The sequence below is a fragment of the Bubalus kerabau genome, chromosome 14 (genome assembly GCF_029407905.1).
Source record: "Bubalus kerabau isolate K-KA32 ecotype Philippines breed swamp buffalo chromosome 14, PCC_UOA_SB_1v2, whole genome shotgun sequence".
Taxonomy (NCBI): Eukaryota; Metazoa; Chordata; class Mammalia; order Artiodactyla; family Bovidae; genus Bubalus; species Bubalus kerabau.
In genome coordinates this window covers 36843085-36865706 of record NC_073637.1, presented here as the reverse complement: position 1 = coordinate 36865706, position 22622 = coordinate 36843085, and the positions used below count along the sequence as shown (strand labels likewise).

Genomic DNA, 22622 nt, shown 5'->3' with positions numbered 1-22622 from the left:
AGAAGAAAGAGTAAGTTATAAGTATACTCTAAATATGGGCTCCCCTGGTGGCTGAGGCAGTAAAGAATCTGCCTGCAATGCAAGAGACCCAGGTTCAATCCCTTGGTCAGGAAGATCCCCTGGAGGAGGAAATGGCAACCCACTCCAGTATTCTTGCCTTGGAAATCCTATGGACAGAGGAACCTGGTGGGCTATAGTCCATAGAGTCAAAAAGAGTCGGATACAACTAATCAACTATCACTTTCACTTTCTTCATACCCTTAATAAACATAATTATTGGCTGAAATACACAGAATCTGTATTTTTAGCTTTACAGAGGGGAAAAAAAGCAGAAGGAGAAGCCACTTACTATAGATAACTGTCCTCTTAGATCCAGAGAGACTAGTGAGCTGATGTCAACAAGAAGAATTAAAAAAAAAAAAAAAAAAGCCCAACCATCAGCAAAACTACAAAATAGTAATTAGCATGAGCACTTCAAATACCTTGCAAGAAACTGACTATAACCCACGGCTGACTCTAATTACACAGCTATAAAAGAAAAAAAAAAAGAAAGAAAGAAAAAAAAGGTACAAAAAAAGTTTTGTACCTTGATATTTGTGGTTCTTTAATTCTTGGTCTGTATCTATATAGTATCTGAGTTTCTAATTATAATAAATTATAAAATATTTCATATCAGTCCCTCATCTGGCCACACCTGGGGAAATCCTAGCACTTTTGCCTGTGTGGTCTAACCCAGGGCACTCTACGTATAGAGGTAACTACCTTAATTGCAGGGAAAATGTCTAGGGGTATTTAAGAGTCTTCCACTGAGCTGGCTTTATGTGACAGCAAATTTTGCAGACAGACATATAAAAGAAGGAATAAAGTCTTAGTCCACTGTGCAAATCTCAGAAGATAATATACTATCATTTTTTATAGCTTGGGATTAAACTATTTATCCACTATCAAAGGGATCTTTGAATTGTTTCTTTAAGAAATGGTAATGATTAGGTTTTAAGCATTACAGATTCTCTAAGTTAAGTCTCCCTCATGAATAATACCATGCATTTTCAAAATAGCTTCTTAGCATTGCCTGAAAACAAACCACCCCAAAAAGGAAAGTGAAGCTATGAGCACCTATTTCTAAGGACATGATCAACTGAGATAACCAGGGCCTTGGAACATATCTTGAGGTTACAAAAAATACTTTTCCTTAAAAGATTATTTTAAATGAGGGGGAACTTTCCTGGTGGTCCACTGGCTAAGAATCTGTGCTCCCAATTCAGGGGGCCTGGTTCAACCCCTGGTCAGAGAACTAGATCCTGCCTGCCCTAACTAATACACAGCAGAGCCCCCCAAAAAGGACTATTTTAAAGGAAACAAAGATTTACAATTTTTTTTTCAGTTTTGTCTTATACAAATGAAATTTTCTATAAAAAGGACATTCAGCTTTTTAAAGTAAAGATAAAAACCATAAGAATTATTTTTCATGCCCAAATGAAAGTTCAAAAACAATATGCATCCATTATCTCCAGACACTACTCAGTAAAGCAAAACAGTCCTGTCTGACCCCTCTCCCTCAGCTGGCTATGGCATGTACCACCCTCTCCTTCATTCTGCTCTCTCTTGGCTCCTCTTCCTCTCATTCACTCACAGAACTGCCTTAAAGAACTTAAAACTCAGTTCACAGGATGACTTAGGGTGAGAAACACTGGTTGCAGCAAATAGTTAAAGCAAATAGCTTATATATCTAGAATGTTGTAAACCATCTACAGCTTATTGATCTGTGCACAAGGAAATCAAGCAAAAACCTCAATACAATCTATTCACTAGTGTCAGGAAAAAGAGATGGACATAAACTGTGTTGCACTGGATACCCCAAAACACCTAAGCAACCTATCCTATAGCTGCCAACATTAATTGGCACCTATAAAATACAGACCCAGCTTGAGACAGACTTCACAATTTGGCTTAAACTTTGCATGCTGCTGCTGCTGCTAAGTCGCATCAGTCGTGTCTGACTCTGTGCGACCCCATAGGCGGCAGCCCACCAGGCCCCGCCGTCCCTGGGATTTTCCAGGCAAGAACACTGGAGTGGGTTGCCCTTTCCTCCTCCAGTGCATGAAAGTGAAAAGTGAAAATGAAGTTGCTCAGTTGTGTCCGACTCTTAGCGACCCCATGGACTGCAGCCCACCAAGCTCCTCCATCCATGGGAGTTTCCAGACAAGAGTACTGGAGTGGGGTGCCATTGCCTTCTCTAAAACTTTGCATGACCTTTCATTAAAGGCTTAACAATATCCATATTCTTAACAAATACGATTCTACTGCAAGTAGGCTTCTTCACCATCTTTTAAAAAAGTATAGTTTTAATAGCTCATGTCTCTGGACTACAAAGCATAAAAAAATATTTCTTATTTTACTTTCTTGGTTAAAAAGAAAACTTTAGATTTAATCAACTTTAATAGTAATCAAGCAGTTTTCCAGGAACCTGACTCAAACACCCTGCCCAATGTATATCATCCAAATGATTGTATCAGTTAAAAAAAAAAAAAAAACAGGTAATGTGCCTTATGAATAACAGATACCAGATTCTTATAAAACTGAAAGCAATTTTGTAAAAGTCACCATTGTTGGGACTTAGCGTGGTTTTATGCTTTTCCTCCATTAATCTACCAGTGCATGGGATTTATCTTTTTATGTGAAATGCATGACAAAATATTTGACTGGTTATCAATCCATTAGGAAAACAGTTACATGGTTTTTCCAATGAGGTTAGAACAAAATGATTTTGGAATTTCCAGAATTTGCAGAAATGGAAAGAAGCCTGACCAACTTTGAACTCTGTTCAAGGAATAAGAAATGGGATTGGACACCATTTTGAAATGTGGGTGCATATGTGCTTGCCAGGTTCTCTTCTTGCCAGCTGCAAAATCTCCCGAAATGTCATCCAAATTTGATTAAAGACAGGTTACTCCAAACTCATTCTTTCTCATCCTTATAATAAAAATGGGTATATTTTTCAACATTATTGACAGGAAAGTAAAATAACCAAACCAGGTGAACAGCTGGGTAATTTCTCTCCTTAAAGAAGTATAGTAGATGTTCCGCCTAGTGTTATCACAGGGGCACATAATATGTACTCCCAAAAAAACAAAATAATGGCTACTTTACCATATTTTCTTAACTGTCTCACAATTTAGTACTTCTGTAATGTTAGCGTCATCTCAGAAATACAGATGTGGTCATCTCAGTGTCCTAGATCATCTCAGAAGGAACAAGCACTAATGTTTTGATAGTTAAAAAGAGGAATTGTTGTGGAAGAAGCACAATGAACTGTTTAGACCAGTGGACCCCAACCTTTTAGCATCAGGAACCTGTTTCATGGAAGACAATTTTTCCACCAATAGGGGGTGGGGGGGGATGGTTCAAGTGGTAATGTGAGCGATGGGGAGTGACAGGGGAACAGCAGATAAAGCTTCACCCACTGCTCCCCACTGAACTCCTGCTGTGCAGCCCAGTTCCTAATGGCACTGGTCTGTGGCCCAGGGGTTGGGGATCCCTGGTCTAGAAGATCCTTAGACGGCACTGAGCTCCACCAGACACCCTACTACAGCATAGGGCTACAGAGGTATCAGACAGTGCATGAGCCCTCCAGGCACTCGCAGCTGGGTAAGAGGGCCAATGGGTCACAGGGGAAACACAAAAATAAATATATGGGATTTCTTAGGGTCACTGAGAAAGGAAAAGCTGTCACACAGGTAGAAGGGTGGCAGGTCAGGTGACAGAGCCTTGAAGGATGAGACGAGCTCTTCAGGTGGACAGGAAACCAGAGGACAGGGGAAACACAGGTCACCACGGAAGCAAGGCACAGAAAGAGAAGTATCAGTCTCCTCACAGAAGAGAGAGCCCCTCCTTGGTCTTTTAGCCTCCCTCCAGAGCCAAGAGCAGATGTGCACTGTTCAGTCTCCTGAACAGTGAAAATGTTTCCTTCTGGAGCGCAGGTTGTGCGGGTTTGCTTGCAGCTTGTGGTAAAAGGCTGGGGGTCCCTAAGCATCCTGTTCCGTGGCAGTGACGCAGACTTAGCCCATGCACAGCATTCACCGGAATCACTCCATGTCATCCCTGTGCATCTTGCAGGGCAAAGGAAACTTACACTCCCATGAAGCTCAAGCTGCTTGCCGTGCCCTGGGTAAGCAATCCCTTAGTCTCTGATCTAGGAGACTTGTGTCTTCTGCCAGCATCCACGAAACTCTGGCAGATGAGTTGATCACTTAGAAGGAAGGTAAAATCTCCAGCCACATACAGTCTCTAATATACAGGTAGTGAATCAATCCATTGATGAGGGAGCAAGCAGAGGAGAATGAAAGAAGAAACTGAAGAGAAAGATGAATTTGGTTTTGTTGCCGTTCAACTTGAAATGGTGGAGTCTGGGAGCTGCCAACACAGATTTGTATTTTATGAGAGGTCTGGGCTAAAGATACATATTTTTAAATTAATTTTTATTGGAGTATAGTTGCTTTAAAATGTTGTGCTAGCTTCTACTGCAGAGCAAAATGAGTCAGCCACACACACACACACACACACACACACACACACACATATGTATAATATCCTCCCTTTAGGATTTTCCTCTCATTCAGGTCACCACAGTGCATTAAGTACAGTTTCCTGTACTGTACAATATGTTCTCATTAGTTGTCTGTTGTATTTTGTTGTCTAGTTGCTAAGTCATGTCTGAGTCTTTGCAACCCCATGGAGTGCAGAGTAAGCAGTCGACATTTTAGGAATCAGTGAACTATAATGGACTGGAATGGGTGAATTTAACTCATATGACCATTATATATACTACAGTGGGCAAGAAGCCCTTAGAAGAAATGGAGTAGCCATCAGAGTCAACAAGAGTCTGAAATGCAGTAGTTGAGTGTGATCTCAAAGATGACAGAATGATCTCTGTTCATTTCCAAGACAAACCATTCAATATCACAGTACTCCAAGTTTATGCTCCAACCAGTAACACTGAAGAAGATGAAATTGAACAGTTCTATGATGACCTAGATGGTAAGAGAAACCCAGGTAAGGCAGTAGATGTTGCAAGAGGGCATCAGAGGGCAGACACACTGAAAGCATAATCACAGAAAACTAGTCAATCTAATCACACTAGGACCACAGCCTTTGTCTAACTCAATGAAACTAAGCCATGCCCGTGGGGCCACCCAAGATGGGCAGGTCATGGTGGAGAGGTCTGACAGAATGTGGTCCACTGGAGAAGGGAATGGCAAACCACTTCAGTATTCTTGCCTTGAGAACCCCATGAACAGTATGAAAAGGCAAAATGATAGGATACTGAAAGAGAAACTCCCCAGGTCAGTAGGTGCCCAATATGCTACTGGACATCAGTGGAGAAATAACTCCAGAAAGAATGAAGGGATGGAGCCAAAGCAAAAACTTGTGGATATGACTGCTGATAGAAGCAAGGTCTGATGCTGTAAAGAGCAATATTGCATAGGAACCTGGAATGTTAGGTCCATGAATCAAGGCAAATTGGAAGTAGTCAAACAGGAGATGGCAAGAGTGAACGTCGACATTCTAGGAATCAGCAAACTTAAAATGGACTGGAATGGGTGAATTTAACTCAGATGACCATTATATCTACTATTGTGGGCAGGAATCCCTTAGAAGAAATGGAGTAGCCATCATGGTCAACAAAAGAGTCTGAAACGCAGTACTTGGATGCAATCTCAAAAACGACAGAATGATCTCTGTTCATTTCCAAGGCAAACCGTTCAATATCACAGTAATCCAAGTCTATGCCCCAACCAGTAACGCTGAAGAAGCTGAAGTTGAATGGTTCTATGAAGACCTACAAGACCTTTTAGAACTAATACCGAAAAAGATATCCTTTTCATTATAGGGGACTGGAATGCAAAAGTAGGAAGTCAAGAAACACCTGGGGTAACAGCAAATTTGGCCTTAGAATACGGAATGCTGCTGCTGCTGCTAAGTCACTTCAGTCGTGTCCGACTCTATGCGACCCCATAGACGGCAGCCCACCAGGCTCTGCCGTCCCTGGGATTCTCCAGGCAAGAACACTGGAGTGGGTTGCCATTTCCTTCTCCAATGCATGAAAGTGAAAAGTGAAAGTGAAGTCGCTCAATTGTGTCTGACTCTTAGCGAACCCATGGACTGCAGCCAACCAGGCTCCTCAGTCCATGGGATTTTCCAGGCAAAAGTACTGGAGTGGGGTGCCATTGCCTTCTCTGAGAATATGGAATGAAGCAGGGCAAAGGCTATTAGAGTTTTGCCACGAGAATGCACTGGTCATAGCAAACACCCTCTTCCAACAACACAAGAGAACTCTACACATGGACATCACCGGATGGTCAACACTGAAATCAGATTGATTATATTCTTTGCAGCCAAAGATGGAGAAGCTCTATACAGTCAGCAAAAACAAGACCAGGAGCTGACTGTGTCTCAGATCATGAACTTATTGCCAAATTCAGACTTAAATGGAAGAAAGTAGGGAAAAACACTAGACCATTCAGGTATGACCTAAACCAAACCCCTTATGATTATACAGTGGAAGTGAGAAATAGTTTTAAGGGACTAGATCTGATAGATAGAATGCCTGATGAACTATGGATGGAGGTTCGTGACATTGTATAGGAGACAGGGATCAAGACCATCCCCATGGAAAAGAAATGGGAAAAAGCAAAATGGCTGTCTGGGAAGCCTTACAAATAGCTGTGAAAAGAAGAGAAGTGAAAAGCAAAGGAGAAAAAGAAAGATATAAGCATCTGAATGCAGAGTTCCAAAGAATAGCAAGGAGAGATAAGAAAGCCTTCTTCAGTGATTACTGCAAAGAAATAGAGGAAAACAGAATGGGAAAGACTAGAGATCTCTTCAAGAAAATTAGAGATACCAAGGGAACATTTCATGCAAAGATGGGCTCGATAAAGGACAGAAATGGTATGGACCTAACATAAGCAGAAGATATTAAGAAGAGGTGGCAAGAATACACAGAAGAACTGTACAAAAAAGATCTTCACGACCCAGATAATCATCATGGTGTGATCACTCACCTAGAACCAGACATCCTGGAATGTGAAGTCAAGTGGGCCTTAGAAAGCATCACTACGAACAAAGCTGGTGGAGGTGATGGAATTCCAGTTGAGCTATTTCAAATCCTGAAAGATGATGCTGTGAAAGTGCTACACTCAATATGCCAGCAAATTTGGAAAACTCAGCAGTGGCCACGGGCCTGGAAAAGGTCAGTTTTCATTCCAATCCCAAAGAAAGGCAATGCCAAAGAATGCTCAAACTACCGCACAATTGCACTCATCTCACACGCTAGTAAAGTAATGCTCAAAATTCTCCAAGCCAGGCTTCAGCAATATGTGAACCGTGAACTTCCAGATGTTCAAGCTGGTTTTAGAAAAGGCAGAGGAACCAGAGATAAAATTGCCAACATCTGCTGGATCATGGAAAAAGCAAGAGAGTTCCAGAAAAACATCTATTTCTGCTTTATTGACTATGCCAAAGCCTTTGACTGTGTGGATCACAATAAACTGTGGAAAATTCTCAAAGAGATGGGAATACCAGACCACCTGACCTGCCTCTTGAGAAACCTGTATGCAGGTCAGGAAGCAACAGTTAGAACTGGACATGGAACAACAGACTGGTTCCAAATAGGAAAAGGAATACGTCAAGGCTGTATATTGTCACCCTGCTTATGTAACTTCTATGCAGAGTACATCATGAGAAATGCTGGGCTGGAAGAAGCACAAGCTGGAACCAAGATCGCAGGGAGAAACATCAATAACCTCAGATATGCCGATGACACCACCCTTATGGCAGAAAGCAAAGAGGAACTGAAAAGCCTCTTGATAAAAGTGAAAAAGGAGAGTGAAAAAGCTGGATGAAAAGTCAACATTCAAAAAACTAAGATCATGGCATCCAGTTTCATCATTTCATGGCAAATAGATGGGGAAATAATAGAAACAGTGACAGATTATTTAGGGGGGCTCCAAAATCACTGCAGATGGTGATTGCAGCCATGAAATAAAAAGATGCTTGATCCTTGGAAAAAAAGCTATGACCAACCTAGACAGCATATTAAAAAGCGGAGACATTACTTTGCCAACAAAGGTCCGTTTAGTCAAAGCTATGGTTTTTGTCAGTAGTCATGTATGGATGTGAGTGTTGGACCATAAAGAAAGCTGAGCACTGAAGAATTGATGCTTTTGAACTGTGGTGTTGGAGAAGACTCTTGAGAGTCCCTTGGACTGCAAGGAGATCCAACTAGTCCATTCTGAAGGAAATCAGTCCTGAATATTCATTGGAAGGACTATCACTGAATCTGAAGCTCCAATAATTTGACCACCTGATGCAAAGAAGTGACTCATCCGAAAAGACCCTGATGCTGGGAAAGATTGAAGGCAGGAAGAGAAGGGAATGACAGAGAATGAGATGATTGGATGGCATCACTGACTCGATGAACGTGAGTTTGAGGAAGTTCTAGGAGTTGGTGATGGACAGGTAAGCCTGGTGTACTGCAGTCCATGGGGTCACAAAGAGTCAGACATGACTGAGTGACTGAATGGAACTGAACTGACAAAATATCAGTAATGCTTATGTGTCAATCCCAATCTCCCAATTCCTCCCAAGAAACATATTTTTGAATTATTCAAATCCACATGTGAGTCAACATCTTGAGAATGAAGAACCATATCCTGGAGAATACCATTATTTAAGTGGTAGTTATGGGGGTGTGGTCTATAGGAATAGACAGAATGGAATGAGGATACTGCATCTCTCAGATGCCAAAAGCAGAGAATTCCAAGCAGGGAGTAATCACCAGTGGAATGAGGAAAGATCCAAAACCAGAAAAACCAAAATCCCACTAGACTTAGCACCTAGAAAGTAACTGTTGTTCTCATATAATGTGCTGGTCCTGGATCTATGGGCTGGGAGATCCCCTCCTCAACCTTCCCCTCATCTGTGTTCCAGACATCTGAACCTGCAAGCTGCACTTGCCAGGCTCCAGTGTCAGCTGGTCTCCAGCTGGGCGGAGTTTAGCCAATGGTTGATATGGGTGAGAGATTAAAAGACAAAGGGAACAGAGAGGTTGGGTGTTTCTGCTTCTCTTCTCTGCTGTGGATGGATGTCTGACAGTACATGGGCTGAATCCCCTCCGTGGCTTCAGCTCCCTCTGGACAAGCCAGTCAACCCAAGAGTCTTGCCTCTAGCGCCATCTCCAGTCCAAGGTCTGATCATACCATTTTTACTTCATCCCTCCATTCCATGTGTGGAAGTAGCTTCCAGCTGTGGGCACCTAAGATATCTCACCATCCTGTCTGGTTTCTCAGTTACTCCACTACCCATCTAATCAATTTCCCCACATTATATATATATTTGGTAACAAATCAGTGAAGTTGTTCATTTTTTGGCCTGGTCGGATCCTGATTAATAAGAAGAGGTAAGAACACAAAAGCCAAATCTGATAGGCAAAAGAATGGGAAAAGATGTTGACAACCAATTGTATAGAACATTCTTTGAGTAGTTTCATGAAAAGGAAAGAGAGACTAGATGGTAGCTGGAGGGATGGGTCTTTTAAACTTGTTTGGCAAGATGTGTGCTTGTTTTAGGCTGAGGGGAAGATGTCTGAAGAGAGTAAGAGAATAAAAGGTAGAGGAATTGAGCTGTGTGTGTGTTGAGTCACTTCAGTTGTGTCCGACTCTTTGCGACCCTATGGACTATAGCCCACCAGGCTCCTCTGTCCATGGAATTCTCTAGGCAACAAAACTGGAGAGGGTTGCCACTTCTCCAGGGGATCTTCCCAACTCAGGGATCAAACCTGTGCCTCCTGTGTGGCTCCTGCATTGCAGGCAGAATCTTTACCTTTGAGCCACCAGGGAACCAGTTGGATTAATGGAATAAGGTCCCAGAGGAAACAGGAGGAGGTAAGGGGTTTTGTAGGATCCAGGTAACAGATTTGATCCAGTTAACAGGGTTTTTCCCCCAATGCATCAGATAAAACTGGTAATAGTCCAGTTAGATCAACAGGATCCATCAACAGGGGTATAAAGTTATATCATCAGCTAATGGGTTTGACCCTAACCTGAAATTGATATCCTGAAACCAGCAATACAAAGGTAAAGATTTGCTACCTTGTAAGTAAAGTATGTGAAATTTTCTGATGGACTCAGCTTTTCCCAAAAGTTTAAGGCTTTGCTGCGTTTGGAGGTGAAAAGATGGGTTGGAAGAGAGTGGTGATGGTCTGGAATCCTTCCGTGAGGATTGGGAGTGAAAACTAACCAGGGATCTCTGAGAGGACTGATGGTAATGCAGAGGACTCAGCTGAGGTATTTACAAGGAATTGTATAGTTTATAGTTTGGTTCCCCTCACCCTCAGATGATCAGTTGTGCCTGTTTGGAAGCAGAATGACAAATCCAGGGTTGCGGTCTTGAGAGATGAACACTGTAGAAGGACAGAACCGCAGGAAATCATAGATGGGAAAGTGGTTTGGATGGTCTCTTGGGGAATACAGACAGTATAGCCAGCAGAAAGAATGCACAGAGTTGCACAGGTGGGTAGGACCGACTTCCCATCCCAGCTAAGGAAACCTAGGCAAGTGACAACCTTTCTAAGCTTCAACTCCCTCATCCATAAAGTGAAAATAGGTTATAAGACTGAATAAGAAAATGTATATAGTGTGTGAACTAAAGATCCTTGCACAGAGAACTCAGCCAATGACAGTGAAAATGGCCAATTTTCATCAATTGGATCCTTATTCAATTTTGATATGTGTAGATCTCTTTTTGAAGATGAGTCACAAATCTGCAACTTCTCTAAAACACACCATGTCAGGTTCCCAAACAAGCCCACTGCAAGTCACTCTATGGCTCTGAACCACACAGGCAGATGCTCATGAGACTCCGGGCTACCATCATCTAGAGAGAATAGAGCTGTTGAGAGCTCTGTGTGAAGATTATACTCTTTGGGGAATATGAGCCTCTGGGGAGCCACAGAACAGGTAATTCAACTGGGGCACAAAAGCGGACCTGATATGGAAAGATCCTTCGGGGACTAGTGGCTGAGATTTACAGCTGGTGGGAGCATCTGGGGAAACAATCAGACAAGCATCAGCTAGCAGAACCAGGGTTCCAGTGCGTCTTCCACACTGCGACTTATTTATCACAAATGAGTATATATCGTTTGATTGCTCCGCTGACCACCCAGCCTACTTCTGAACTCTTTGCTTTCTGCCTCCTGACAACTTTTTTTTTCTCATTATCTTCACAGAAAGAAGCAGCTTCCCCACAGAGCCATAATATCTCAAATGGATCAGAAAACCCACATAGCAAATTTTCATTTGTTCTGACAAGTTGTTAAGGATAAAATTATTGCCTTGACTAAATTTCTTGGAAATAAGCTTGTGACCCGACTTCACATATAAATAACCACCCTGATTCCTACTTCGATACTAAATAGGAATTAAGTGAGCTCAACAATACTGCACATTTAGCTATTTTGCTTGCTCTCAGTGAACAAGAAATAATAAAATCCTCAAATATTTGAAACCCTACACAGCGCAGAATTGCTAACGATCGTAGGCTTATTCTTTTAAAGAAGTTTACTGATACAAAAATGACACATGTCATCGCTAGTTCCTGGGAAGCAAAGAGAAAACATTTAAAACATTTAATGAACAGATGAAGAAAGAAAACTGGTAACTGACATTTCTGGCTTGGGAATATGGCCATCTCCAGAAGCGCAACTGGCCAAACCTTCTTACACATGGAAAATACTAAAGCTTTGCCCAGAGTCAACAAATGCCATGTTCTGAGGAGCGGTGTCTTAGGAGATAGATCTGTTAACGATCAGCGGGTGTTTTTTACCTCACCACTCATGGCAGGCAAAGTTAAAGAAGGCTTTGCGTACCTGCTTTCCAACAGAAGCCTGAGCTCACAGCAGGGGAAGGCCGGACCTGCCCTTGGGCCCGAGACAGATAACATGTACACGTGCAGTACACAAAGACACACAGCAAGGTCTTCAAACACTTTCCTTCAGGCTATTTCCCTCTACTTCAGACTCACTGAAGAAAAGCCTGAGTCAACCTCAGGTCAGAGGATGTGACAGAGAGACTTTTTTATTTGGTTTTGTACTGAACATAGATTTGCCTGTTCAGTCAAGTCGGAATGGCTTGATGGCATTGCCAAAAGCCACCCTCATACTAAAGAAAAGAGTGTACAGAAAGGCAATTTACAAACAGTCTGACAACAGCCCTAGAGATTATCATAAATGGAGTCAAAGACCGATACCTTATGATATCACTTATATGTGAAATCTAAAATATGATAAAACCCAAACTTATTTACAAAACATAAAAAAGATTCACAGATAAAGAAAACAAGCTTATGGTTACCAAAGGAGGGGGAGGTAGGGATAAATTAGGAGTTTGGGATTAACAGATACACACCACTATATACAGACTAGGTAAACAAGGACCTACTGTGCAGATAAGGAACTATATTCAATATCTTGTAATAACCTAGAATGGAAAAGAATCTGAAAAAATATATTTGTAAATCGCCAAAGCACTTTGCTGTCTACCTGAAAATAACACAACAATGTAAATCAACTATACTTCAGTTTAAAAAGGTATTTTTAATGAGTGACAGCAAAGTCGCTTCATGGCTTTCCAAGTTTACACACTGCACCTTAGTGTCATCTCAGAAAGCTGACATCTGCTTGATGCTCTGATTAGTAGTATATGCTACACAAGGCCCACATATTTCTCCAGCAGTGAGGACAGGGTCAGAGACGGTAGGACAGAGAGAGCTGTCTGGGTGCCAGACAGCTGCCACTGCACCCTCTCTTGGGTAAAGATACACAGTTCTAAGCATACTCCTGTAGGAAAAATGCTACTAACGTGGAAAAGGTGCGGCAGAGGGCACACAGAATGACTCAGTGCTTCATCAAGGAGGAACATGTGTTGACCTCACTCTCCCGCTGCAAATCAACAGTGGTGAAGTCCCCACCAAGAGAGGCCTCCCAGAGCCTCTGCTTACAAATCTCAGCATGGGGGGAAATGGTCTTTCCTGATCTCCTGGATGCTTCAAGGAAATTTTTTTAACACCTGGTCTTAAAACCCATTCAAACTAATCCATGTGTCAGTCAAAATCCAATCTTTCTATCTGGTCTCTTCTCAATACTCTGTAATGACTGTGTGTGCTTAGTCACTCAGTCGTGTCGGACTGTAGCCTGCCAGGCTCCTCTGTCCATGGAATTTTCCAGGCAAGAATACTGGAGTGGGTTGCCATTTCCTACTCCAGTAATGACCGATATGGGAAAATAATCTAAAAAAAGTATAGATATGTGCATATGTAGAACTGATTCACTTTACTGTAGAGCAGAAACTAACACATTTTAAATGAACTAAACTTAAGATTAAAAAAAAATCCAATCTTTATGTAGCATCAAAAAAATGCATCTTGATCCCAACATTTTTATCATTAAAGAGGGAGGTCAACATATCGCTTTATCTTATTGTTCCTTTATTTTATTATTTGTAATTCTGTATGGTAAATTTTTAGAGGATAATTGCCTCACCATGTTGTGTTAGTTTCTGCTGTAAAACAACACAAGTCAACTGTATCTCTACATATATCCCCTCTCTCTTGAGCCTCCCTCCCACCATCCCCTCCATCCCACTCTTCTAGGTCATCACAGAGCACTCAGCTGAGCCCCCTGTGTTATATAACAGCCAGGATATAAGAAGCAAGATATTTATATTTATGCTACTAAGCGGAAAACTGACCCCCAAACCAAGATAGCTGCAGTCTCCTAGAATGTCCCTCTAGTATATTTTAGATACGCTGTTTACTAATGCTGCACTTTTTTTCTTCCCTTGTTTCCAGCACAACCAGTTCATTTGGTTGGTTCACCCAGAAGTGGAGGGGGCAGGGGAGGCATAGACAAGCAAACACTCTGTAAGTGACGCATAGCGTGAAGTCAGCCTGCGTGAATTGAATTCGCTGTGGCAGTGCGACAATACTGAGAGGGTGTGCTCGGTCAGGGGCCTTTTGGGTTGTTTCTGACCAAGTAACCTGAGGAGAGTTTCCTCATAAAGGTGCCTTTTTCACACAGCAGGACTTTTGAATCCCACCTGTAAATCACAGATGTCTATGGGGATTTGTCTGTCTTTTCCCTCTCCATCTCTTTTATCTCTACCCCCCTTTTTTTTCTAATTTGTGAAGATAAAATAGTCTTCATAATTCTTTTATGTGAAAGAAGTTTTGGTTGTTCTGCCCTGAAAGAGGCACACCAGTTTTGATCAACAATTTGCTCCCTGAAACTCAATCTCGGAGATATTTACCCTACCTCTTGCTTGAAAAGAAAAAATGCCACCTGAAATTCCTGGTCTATGAGAATCAACACTGATGTTGTTTTTTTTTTTTTTTTTTTTTTATTTTTTTTTTTTAATTTTATTTTATTTTTAAACTTTACATAACTGTATTAGATTTGCCAAATATCAAAATGAATCCGCCACAGGTATACATGTGTTCCCCATCCTGAACCCTCCTCCCTCCTCCCTCCCCATTCCATCCCTCTGGGTCGTCCCAGTGCACCAGCCCCAAGCATCCAGTATCGTGCATCGAACCTGGACTGGCAACTCATTTCATACATGATATTTACATGTTTCAATGCCATTCTCCCAAATCTTCCCACCCTCTCCCTCTCCCACAGAGTCCATAAGACTGTTCTATACATCAGTGTCTCTTTTGCTGTCTCGTACACAGGGTTATTGTTACCATCTTTCTAAATTCCATATATATGCGTTAGTATACTGTATTGGTGTTTTTCTTTCTGGCTTACTTCACTCTGTATAATAGGCTCCAGTTTCATCCACCTCATTAGAACTGATTCAAATGTATTCTTTTTAATGGCTGAATAATACTCCATTGTGTATATGTACCACAGCTTTCTTATCCATTCATCTGCTGATGGACATCTAGGTTGCTTCCATGTCCTGGCTATTATAAACAGTGCTGCGATGAACATTGGGGTACTCGTGTCTCTTTCCCTTCTGGTTTTCTCAGTGTGTATGCCCAGCAGTGGGATTGCTGGATCATAAGGCATGTCTATTTCCAGTTTTTTAAGGAATCTCCACACTGTTCTCCATAGTGGCTGCACTAGTTTGCATTCCCACCAACAGTGTAAGAGGGTTCCCTTTTCTCCACACCCTCTCCAGCATTTATTACTTGTAGACTTTTGGATTGCAGCCATTCTGACTGGCGTGAAATGGTACCTCATAGTGGTTTTGATTTGCATTTCTCTGATAATGAGTGATGTTGAGCATCTTTTCATGTGTTTGTGAGCCATCTGTATGTCTTCTTTGGAGAAATGTCTATTTAGTTCTTTGGCCCATTTTTTGATTGGGTCATTTATTTTTCTGGAGTTGAGCTGTAGGAGTTGCTTGTATATTCTCGAGATTAGTTGTTTGTCAGTTGCTTCATTTGCTATTATCTTCTCCCATTCTGAAGGCTGTCTTTTCACCTTGCTAATAGTTTCCTTTGATGTGCAGAAGCTTTTAAGGTTAATTAGGTCCCATTTGTTTATTTTTGCTTTTATTTCCAATATTCTGGGAGGTGGGTCATAGAGGATCCTGCTGTGATGTATGTCAGAGAGTGTTTTGCCTATGTTCTCCTCTAGGAGTTTTATAGTTTCTGGTCTTACGTTTAGATCTTTAATCCATTTTGAGTTTATTTTTGTGTATGGTGTTAGAAAGTGTTCTAGTTTCATTCTTTTACAAGTGGTTGACCAGAGTTCCCAGCACCACTTGTTAAAGAGATTGTCTTTAATCCATTGTATATTCTTGCCTCCTTTGTCGAAGATAAGGTGTCCATATGTGCGTGGATTTATCTCTGGGCTTTCTATTTTGTTCCATTGATCTATATTTCTGTCTTTGTGCCAGTACCATACTGTCTTGATAACTGTGGCTTTGTAGTAGAGCCTGAAGTCAGGTAGGTTGATTCCTCCAGTTCCATTCTTCTTTCTCAAGATCGCTTTGGCTATTCGAGGTTTTTTGTTTTTCCATACAAATTGTGAAATTATTTGTTCTAGCTCTGTGAAGAATGCTGTTGGTAGCTTGATAGGGATTGCATTGAATCTATAGATTGCTTTGGGTAGTATACTCATTTTCACTACATTGATTCTTCCAATCCATGAACATGGTATATTTCTCCATCTGTTAGTGTCCTCTTTGATTTCTTTCACCAGTGTTTTATAGTTTTCTATATATAGGTCTTTAGATTCTTTAGGTAGATATATTCCTAAGTATTTTATTCTTTCCGTTGCAATGGTGAATGGAATTGTTTCCTTAATTTCTCTTTCTGTTTTCTCATTATTAGTGTATAGGAATGCAAGGGATTTCTGTGTGTTGATTTTATATCCTGCAACTTTACTATAGTCATTGATTAGTTCTAGTAATTTTCTGGTGGAGTCTTTAGGGTTTTCTATGTAGAGGATCATGTCGTCTGCAAACAGTGAGAGCTTTACTTCTTCTTTTCCAATTTGGATTCCTTTTATTTCTTTTTCTGCTCTGATTGCTGTGGCCAAAACTTCCAAAACTATGTTGAATAGTAATGGTGAAAGTGGGCACCCTTGTCTTGTTCCTGACTTTAGAGGAAATGCTTTCAATTTTTCACCATTGAGGATAATGTTTGCTGTGGGTTTGTCATATATAGCTTTGATTATGTTGAGGTAGGTTCCTTCTATTCCTGCTTTCTGGAGAGTTTTGATCATAAATGGATGTTGAATTTTGTCAAAGGCTTTCTCTGCATCTATTGAGATAATCATATGGTTTTTATTTTTCAATTTGTTAATGTGGTGTATTACATTGATTGATTTGCGGATATTGAAGAATCCTTGCATCCCTGGGATAAAGCCCACTTGGTCATGGTGTATGATCTTTTTAATGTGTTGTTGGATTCTGATTGCTAGAATTTTGTTAAGGATTTTTGCATCTATGTTCATCAGTGATATTGGCCTGTAGTTTTCTTTTTTTGTGGGATCTTTGTCAGGTTTTGGTATTAGGGTGATGGTGGCCTCATAGAATGAGTTTGGAAGTTTACCATCCTCTGCAATTTTCTGGAAGAGTTTGAGCAGGATAGGTGTTAGCTCTTCTCTAAATTTTTGGTAGAATTCAGCTGTGAAGCCGTCTGGACCTGGGCTTTTGTTTGCTGGAAGATTTTTGATTACAGTTTCAATTTCCGTGCTTGTGATGGGTCTGTTAAGATTTTCTATTTCTTCCTGATCGAGTTTTGGAAAGTTGTACTTTTCTAAGAATTTGTCCATTTCTTCCACGTTGTCCATTTTATTGGCATATAATTGTTGATAGTAGTCTCTTATGATCCTTTGTATTTCTGTGTTGTCTGTTGTGATCTCTCCATTTTCATTTCTAATTTTATTGATTTGATTTTTCTCCCTTTGTTTCTTGATGAGTCTGGCTAATGGTTTGTCAATTTTATTTATCCTTTCAAAGAACCAGCTTTTGGTTTTGTTGATTTTTGCTATGGTCTCTTTTGTTTCTTTTGCATTTATTTCTGCTCTAATTTTTAAGATTTCTTTCCTTCTACTAACCCTGGGGTTCTTCATTTCTTCCTTTTCTAGTTGCTTTAGGTGTAGAGTTAGGTTGTTTATTTGACTTTTTTCTTGTTTCTTGAGGTGTGCCTGTATTGCTATGAACTTTCCCCTTAGGACTGCTTTTACCGTGTCCCACAGGTTTTGGGTTGTTGTGTTTTCATTTTCATTCGTTTCTATGCAAATTTTGATTTCTTTTTTGATTTCTTCTGTGATTTGTTGGTTATTCAGCAGCGTGTTGTTCAGCCTCCATATGTTGGATTTTTTAATAGTTTTTCTCCTGTAATTGAGATCTAATCTTACTGCATTGTGGTCAGAAAAGATGCTTGGAATGATTTCTATTTTTTTGAATTTACCAAGGCTAGCTTTATGGCCCAGGATGTGATCTATCCTGGAGAAGGTTCCATATGCACTTGAGAAGAAGGTGAAATTCATTGTTTTGGGATGAAATGTCCTATAGATATCAATTAGGTCTAACTGGTCTATTGTATCGTTTAAAGTTTGTGTTTCCTTGTTAATTTTCTGTTTAGTTGATCTATCCATAGGTGTGAGTGGGGTATTAAAGTCTCCCACTATTATTGTGTTATTGTTAATTTCTTCTTTCATACTTGTTAGCATTTGTCTTACATACTGCGGTGCTCCCGTGTTGGGTGCATATATATTTATAATTGTTATATCTTCTTCTTGGATTGATCCTTTGATCATTATGTAGTGACCATCTTTGTCTCTTTTCACAGTCTTTGTTTTAAAGTCTATTTTATCTGATATGAGTATTGCTACTCCTGCTTTCTTTTGGTCCCTATTCGCATGGAAAATCTTTTTCCAGCCCTTCACTTTCAGTCTGTATGTGTCCCCTGTTTTGAGGTGGGTCTCTTGTAGACAACATATGCAGGGGTCTTGTTTTTGTATCCATTCAGCCAGTCTTTGTCTTTTGGTTGGGGCATTCAACCCATTTACGTTTAAGGTAATTACTGATAAGTATGACCCCGTTGCCATTTACTTTATTGTTTTGGGTTCGAATTTATACACAATTTTTGTGTTTCCTGTCTAGAGAATATCCTTTAGTATTTGTTGGAGAGCTGGTTTGGTGGTGCAGAATTCTCTCAGCTTTTGCTTGTCTGAAAAGCTTTTGATTTCTCCTTCATACTTGAATGAAATCCTTGCTGGGTACAATAATCTGGGCTGTAGATTATTTTCTTTCATCATTTTAAGTATGTCTTGCCATTCCCTCCTGGCTTGAAGAGTTTCTATTGAAAGATCAGCTGTTATCCTTATGGGAATTCCCTTGTGTGTTATTTATTGTTTTTCCCTTGCTGCTTTTAATATTTGTTCTTTGTGTTTGATCTTTGTTAATTTGATTACTATGTGTCTTGGGGTGTTTCGCCTTGGGTTTATCCTATTTGGGACTCTCTGGGTTTCTTGGACTTGGGTGATTATTTCCTTCCCCATTTTAGGGAAGTTTTCAACTATTATCTCCTCAAGTATTTTCTCATGGTCTTTCTTTTTGTCTTCTTCTTCTGGGACCCCTATGATTCGAATGTTGTAGCGTTTAATATTGTCCTGGAGGTCTCTGAGATTGTCCTCATTTCTTTTAATTCGTTTTTCTTTTATCCTCTCTGATTCATTTATTTCTACCATTCTATCTTCTAATTCACTAATCCTATCTTCTGCCTCTGTTATTCTACTATTTGTTGCCTCCAGAGTGTTTTTAATTTCACTTATTGCATTATTCATTATATATTGACTCTTTTTTATTTCTTCTAAGTCCTTGTTAAACCTTTCTTGCATCTTCTCAATCCTTGCCTCCAGGCTATTTATCTGTGATTCCATTTTAATTTCAAGATTTTGGATCAATTTCACTATCATTATTCGGAATTCTTTATCAGGTAGATTCCCTATCTCTTCCTCTTTGGTTTGGTTTGGTGGGCATTTATCCTGTTCCTTTATCTGCTGGCTATTCCTCTGTCTCTTCATCTTGTTTAAATTGCTGAGTTTGGGGTGTCCTTTCTGTATTCTGGCAGTTTGTGGAGTTCTCTTTATTGTGGCGTTTCCTCGCTGTGTGTGGGTTTGTACAGGTGGCTTGTCAAGGTTTCCTGGTTAGGGAAGCTTTTGTCGATGTTCTGGTGGATGGAGCTGTATTTCTTCTCTCTGGAGTGTAATGAAATGTCCCGTAATGAGTTATGAGATGTCTATGGTTTTGGGGTGACTTTGGGCAGCCTGTATCTTTAAGCTCAGGGCTGTGTTCCTTTGTTGCTGGAGAATTTGCTTGTTATGTCTTTCCCTGGAACTTGTTGGCCCTTGTGTGGTGCTTGGTTTCAGTGTCGGTATGGAGGCGTTTGATGAGCTCCTGTCAATTAATGTTCCTTGGAGTCAGGAGTTCCCTGGAGTCAGGGATTGGACTTAAGCCTCCTACTTCCAGTTATCGGTCTTAATTTTACAGTAGTTTCAAAACTTCTCCTTCTATACAGCACCACTGATAAAACATCTACGTTAAAGATGAAAAGTTTCTCTACTGTGAGGGTCACTCAGAGAGGTTCACAGCGTTACATGGAGAAGAGAAGTGGGAGGAGGGAGTTAGAGGTGACCCAGATGAGATGAGGTGGAATCAATAGTGGAGAGAGTGGGCTAGCCAGTAGTCACTTCCTTATGTGCACTCCACAACTGGACCACTCAGAGATGTTCACGGAGTTATACAGGGAAGAGAAGAAGGAGGCAGGAGACAGAGGTGGCCAGAAGGATAAAAGGGGGAAATGAAAAGGCGGGAGACAGATCCAGCCAGTAATCAGTTCCTTAAGTGTTCTCCACCGTCTGGAACACACAGAAATTCACAGAGTTGGGTAGAGTAGAGAGGGGTTAGGGAGGAGATACAGGTGACCTGGTGGAGAAAATGGAGAGTCCAAAGGGAGAGAGAGCAGTCAAGCCAGTAATCTCGTACACTAGTGAAAAATGGGTCCTGAAGATTGGGTTCTTAAAGGTACAAAATTGGTAACAAATACATAAAAACAAAAATTAGAAATTAGAGTAGAGTTTGGAATTTCAAAAATGCGATGTTAATGAAAAGGAGAAGGAAAAGAAAGAGAGAAAAAACGAACAAAGAAAAACAAACAAGGTCGTGAAAGTAATAAAGAAACTACAGGTACAAAATTGATAACTAATACCAAACAGCAAAAATTAAAAATCCAGAGTAGAGTTTGGAATTTCAAAAATACAACGTTAAAAAAAAAAAAAAAAAAAAAAAAGAAGAAGAAGAAAAATAAAGAGAGAAAACAAACAAACCAACAAAAACAATGTCGCAAAAATTATAAAGAAAATACAGGTACAAAATTGATATCAAATACCAAAAAGCATAAATTAAAAATCTTGAGTAGAGTTTGGAATTGCAGATATACGATGTTATATAAAAGAAGAAGAGAAAGAAACAGAGGGAAAAAAAAAAAGTCACAGCAATTATGAAAAAAACTATAGGTACAAAATTGATAACATATATCAAAAGGCTAAAATTAAAAATCTAGAGTAGAGTTTGGAATTTCAAAAATGCAATGTTAAAGAAAAGAAGAAAAAGAAAAAAGAAAAAAAAAAAAAAAACCACGGTCAAAAAATTATAAAATATATATATGAAGTTTGCTGAAGAAGAAAAAAAAAAAAAAATAGGGTCTTTTTTTTTTTTTTTGCAAAGTAATAGTTATAAAAGTGAAAATTAAAGGACAATAGAGGACTTAAAAAAAATTTTTTTTTAATTAAAAAAAAAGAAAGAAAGAAAGATTGATCGTAAAAATAGTAAAAATATATCTAGGTCTTTCTCTGGTTTTGTTGTGAGTATTGTGGGTTCAGTTCATTTTTGGCAGTTCCTTAGTCCGACTTATATTTCTCAAGATCTATAGGCCCCTTCCTATGTAATCCGTAGTAACCACAGGGTTTTAATCTATGGCCTGTAGCTTCCAAGGCGTTTCCCTCTGTTAGAGCTTCTTCTGTTTGCTGGTCTCTTCAGTGTCTGGTTCCCGCCCTGACACAAAGGGGACGGTGGAGGACCCTATTTTTTTTTTTTTTTTTTTTTAATTTAGGCTTACTTGTTCAGCCGCGCTGTGGGGAGGGAGGGAGGGATGCTGCAAACAGATAACACTGGCGTGCGCTCGAAGTGCCTCGGCCACACTGGGTCTGCCCCCGCTCACGGCGCGTGTAACCTCCCTGCCCACACTGCTTGGGCTCTAGGTTGTTCCGCCGGGAACAATCAGAGGCCGGCCCTGGACTGAGCTCCCAGGTCCAAGCCGCTCAGGTTCAGGCACTCGGGTAGTCCTCAGAGGCGCAGACTCGGTTGGGCCTGCGTTTTGTGTTCTTCCCAGGTCGAGCAGCTCAGGCGATGAGGTGCTTGGCGGGCGCCAATGCTGTGACTTATCGCCTCCCCGCCACTCGGTTATCTGGGTGTAAAACCGGCGCACCTTCTCAGGCAGATGTTGACCGTCCAGACCCCCAAGAAGTTTTAGTTAGCAAAGAAGCCTGCTTACAGTTTTATAGATAGTGTCTCTCTGGGGCTGCGATTGCCCCCTTCCGGCTCTGGTTGCCTGTCACCGGAGGGGGAGGTCTGCAGCCGGCTATCTCTATTCAGTCCTTTGTTCTGTGCGCGGGCCTGGCGGTGTCTTAGGTTAGGGCTGGCTTGTCGCGTGGTAGATATCCCACAGTCTGGTTTGCTAGCCCAAATTATTTCGCTCAGATAGCGCTCAGGACATTCGGCCCGATTCTTACTCTAAGGGACACAGCCTGTGCCGCACTTCCCTGCCCAGCCCCCGCTTGCTAATGCCGTGTGCAGGCGTCTGCGCTGCTTCTCCGCTGGGGGAGTTCCCGTAGGGCTCACAATCCGCGATTTTTAATTGTTTATTTTTTTTTCCCCCTCCCTTTTATGTTGCCCTCTGTGCTTCCAAAGCTCGGCACAGATTCGGCAGTGAGAGGGTTTCCTGGTGTTTGGAAACTTCTCTCTTTTTAAGACTCCCTTCCCGGGACG

The 22622-nt window shown here is 40.8% G+C and overlaps 1 non-coding gene across 1 annotated transcript; it reads right to left on the bottom strand.

Moving 5' to 3' along the window:
• Positions 1 to 9998: 9998 nt before the first annotated feature.
• On the bottom strand, positions 9999 to 10087 carry LOC129627494 (small nucleolar SNORD12/SNORD106). Its single transcript, XR_008702633.1, has one exon. It is a non-coding gene; the product is annotated as a small nucleolar SNORD12/SNORD106 (small nucleolar RNA).
• Between the last annotated feature and the right edge of the window lie 12535 nt (positions 10088 to 22622).